General features: G+C 38.9%; 1 pseudogene; it reads left to right on the top strand.

Annotated features, from left to right (window-relative positions):
• Window positions 1-406: 406 nt before the first annotated feature.
• On the top strand, window positions 407-2,357 carry LOC129053640 (cell division cycle protein 27 homolog; annotated as a pseudogene).
• The last annotated feature ends 1,953 nt before the right edge of the window (window positions 2,358-4,310 follow it).

Here is a 4,310-nt window from a genome sequence, read left to right as displayed (position 1 = left end):
CAGAATCTGCCAAGGCTCATGTCCCAGGGTGGGGCCAATGGAACCCAAGGTAGAGGGAGTCAGTGGTCCTCACAGAGAGGACTCCAGCCCTAGGCTCCGCTGTGCAGACCAAATCAGAAGGAAGAGACACCTTTGTCCTACATTCCACATCCCTCCACTGAACTTGGGAGTGGATCTGTTTCCCAAACATAAGGTGACTTTCGCTTTGCAATGGATCACAAGGGGCCAGGCTTTCCAGAGTCAGCCGGATAAAGAAGTCACTCTGGCTCAGCCACCCCATTCCCCCGGTAACTGGTGAATTTAAATGAGACGAGGCTGGCCGGGCCAGAGCCGCTACAGGGGGGAGGGGGTTGGGTGGGGTGGGGTTTTCCTAAGGCACTGCAGAAATTGGGCCTTTGCTTAGAGGATGACAGTGCTGCAGGAACCCGTCCAGGCTGCTATATGGCAAGCACTAAACCACTATGCTTACCGAGATGGGGTTTTCCTCACAGAACGCCTTTATGCAGAAGTACACTCAGAAGAAGCCTTGTTTTTAATGGCGACCTGTTCTTACCTCCCAGGAAAGGCCTATAAAGCATATAGACTCTTGAAAAGACACAGTTGTCCTACACTGCAATGCAAATACCTGCTTGCAAAATGTTGTGTTGATCTCAGTAAGCTTGCAGACTGGGAACAAATCTTATCTGGTGGAGCGTTTAATAAGCAGAAAAGCCATGATGATATTGTTACTGAGTTTGGTGATTCAGTTTGCTTTCCCCTTCCATTGTTGGGACGTGTATATTGCAAGACAGATCGGCTTGCTAAAGGAAAAGAATGTTACCAAAAGAGGCTTAGTTTAAATCCTTTCCTCTGGTATCCCTTTGAATCATTATGTGAAATAGGTGAAAAGCCAGATCCTGACCAAACATTTAAATTCACATCTTTACAGAACTTTAGCAACTGTCTGCCCAACTCTTGCACAACACAAGTACCTAATCACAGTTTATGTCACAGGCAACCTGAGACCATTCTTATGGAAACACCCCAGGACACAACTGAATTAAACAGAGTCAATTTAGAATCCTTCAATTCAAAGTACTCCTTGAATACAGATTCCCCAGTGTCTTTTATTGATTCAGCTGTAATTTCACCTGAAACTGTCCCACTGGGAAGAGGAACTTCCATATTATCTAAACAGGTTCAAAATAAACCAAAAACTGGTCGAAGTTTATTAACAGGACCAGCAGCTTAGTCCATTTACCCCACGTTTTGGGATTTTGCCATTAGAAACCCCAAGTCCTGGAGATGGATCTTATTTACAAAACTACACTAATACACCTTCTGTAATTGATGTGCCATCCACCGGAGCCCCTTCAAAAAAGTCTGTTGCCAGAATTGGCCAAACTGGAGCAAAGTCTGTCTTCTCACAGAGTGGAAATAGCCAAGAGGTAACTCCAATTCTTCCACTAACAGAAAGTTCTGGTCCATAAATAACTACAACACCTCAGGTAATGAGCCCCACTATGACATCTCCCCCAAATGCACTGCATCGAAGAAGTTCATGACTCTTTACTAGTGACAGTTCCACAACCAAGGAGAATAGGAAGAAGTTAAAAATGAAGTTTCCACCTAAAATCCTAAACAGAAAAACAAAAAGTAAAACTAATAAAGGAGGAATAACAATCTAATATAAATGACAACCTGGAAATTACAAAATTGGACTCTTCCATCAATTCAGAAGAGGAAATATCCACAATCACACCTCAGATTCAGGCTTTTAATCTACAAAAAGCAGCAGCAGAAGGCTTGATGAGCCTTCTTCATGAAAGGGGGAAAGGTTATTTAGCTTTATGTTCATACCACTGCAAAGAAGCTAAAAATATTTTGAGCCATCTACCTTCTCACCACTACAATACTGGTTGGGTACTGTGCCAAATTGGAAGGTCCTATTTTGAACTTTCAGAGTACATGCAAGCTGAAAGAATATTCTCAGAGGTTAGAAGAATTGAGAATTATAGAGTCAAAGGCATGGAAATCTACTCTACAACACTTTGGCATCTTCAAAAAGATGTCACTCTTTCATTTCTGTCAAAAGACTTAACAGACATGGATAAAAATTCGCCAGAGGCCTGGTGTGCTGCAGGGAACTGTTTCAGTCTGCAACAGGAACACGATATTGCACTTAAATTCTTCCAGACAGCTATCCAAGTGGATCCAAATTATGCTTATGCCTGTACTTTATTAGGGCGAGAGTTTGTCTTAACTGAAAAATTGGACAAAGTGTTAGCTTGTTTTCGAAATGCTATCAGAGTCAATCCTAGACATTGCAATGCATGGTAAGTGGTAATGAATTGTAAAGACAAAGTCTTGTTGATGGTGCTGGTAGTCACTGATTTTTCTTGTTAGATAGCTTTTTATTGTCATGAACTTTGTTACTAATACTTAAGAATGGTACATACTGGTCAATAACTTCAAACTAACTTTTTTTATGAAATGTATGTCTTTAACAAACTCTTCAGTTAACTAATGATAATAGAATACGTGATGCTTATACTCAACAGTTTCAGTCTTCTACAAAACTTTTGCAGATACTGTAGTTGTGTTTTGTTTGTTTGCTTGTTTAGTTTTGTTACTTGATTTGTTACATTTTCTTCGAACACAAAATTGGTGATTGGGACAAAAAGTGCTTGGGAAATTGGAAAGGAATAGCATAATTCACTTATTGGATAATAGAAAAAAACACTGAAAAAGTTCACTAGTTGCTTTTTGACAACGTTCCAGTTTATTCAGTTACTATTAAGAACGTAATGTATCCTTTATTTAGCAGTATCTCTGTTTTACTTTTTTGTATTTGTGTATAAGTAGACACATAGGAAATTACTACCCAGGTCATATTGTTATCAACTGAATAACATATGAAAAAGTTTGGTCCTACTTCTGCCTCAACACCATACTTACTGTTGACATTTATTGTATTTCTCTGGACTGACTTAAAAGTTTAAATATCAAGAGAAGGCCAGGCATGGTGGCTCATGCCTGTCATCCCAGCACTTTGGGAGGCCAAGTCGGGCAGATCACAACGTCAAGAGTTCGAGACCATATGGTGAAACACCGCCTATATTAAAAGTATAAAAATTAGCTGGGCATGGTGGCAGGCGCCTGTAGTCCCAGCTACTCAGGAGGCTGAGGAAGGATAATCACTTGAACCTGGGAAGTGGAGGTTGCAGTGAGCCAAGATTATGCCATTGCACTCCAGCCTGGGCAACAGAGTGAAACGCCGTCTCAAGAAAAAAATAAAATAAAAATAAAATAAAATAAAATAAAATAAAATAAAATAAAATAAAATAAAATAAAATAAATATCAAGAGAAAGTATAATTCTGAAGTAGTAACTCTGCGGAAGCTTTTTTGTCAGATACGGTTATCTTTGGGGTTAGTTATTATAGCAATTGTGTTTTAACACTTGATTTGCTTCTAAATCTGAAACATTATATTACTAAAATATCTTTTGATTTGTGATTATGTTGTTTAATGGATTATATATCATTTTGCAGTAGTAGTTGCAGTGCCTGAAAGATTGCCAAAAAAAATAGTGCTAGCTATTGCTGACCAATGTAACAATCAACTTGCCAATATTGCCATCTCTTCCAATAGCTATGTTCTCCATAATATTTTAAGAACTCAGTTCTTCATAAGGCTTGTGTTGTTTTTGATTTTTTCCCAAGTCTGGTGGATCCTTGTGCTGTTCTTTTTTAAATGTGTATTGTCTGTCCAGCTATTCTGCAGGAGTCATATTCTTAAAAACCTTAACCATATCAAAAATTGTGTTTAAAGGAGGATTATTCAGACTGGCATGCTTTTAGTAGGAGGAGTTTAAATGCTGACGCATTTAGGTAACTCTAAATACTGAGCAACTTTATTCTATCTACAAAATAGATAGTCTTTCTTTTCTTTTCACTTTCACTATCATTTAATACCTTTTCTTCATCTATAACACAATTATAACGATATACAAAGCCACTCAAATAAAGCAGATATATTGTGCTTTAAAAAAAAAAAAGAAGTCATTATATGGCACACAATGAGGTGTGACTCAAATCTAGAATCTCCAGTGAAAACCAATGAAACAGAGTCAAATCCCGTGTCTACTAAAAATAAAAAAATGAGCCAGGTGTGGTGGTGCTGAGGCAGGAGAATCACTCTAACCCAGGAGACAGAGGTTGCAGTGAGCTGTGATCACACCACTGTACTCCAGCCATGGGGGGGACAGAGCAAGACTCCGTCTCAGAAGCAAGCAAACACAGAAAGCCAATAAAGTTGTTTAACTCAATG

This window comes from Pongo abelii, chromosome 15 (genome assembly GCF_028885655.2).
Source record: "Pongo abelii isolate AG06213 chromosome 15, NHGRI_mPonAbe1-v2.0_pri, whole genome shotgun sequence".
NCBI classification, from domain to species: domain Eukaryota; kingdom Metazoa; phylum Chordata; class Mammalia; order Primates; family Hominidae; genus Pongo; species Pongo abelii.
Note: the sequence above shows the minus strand (reverse complement) of the source record. Positions and strands in the feature narration are given on the sequence as shown.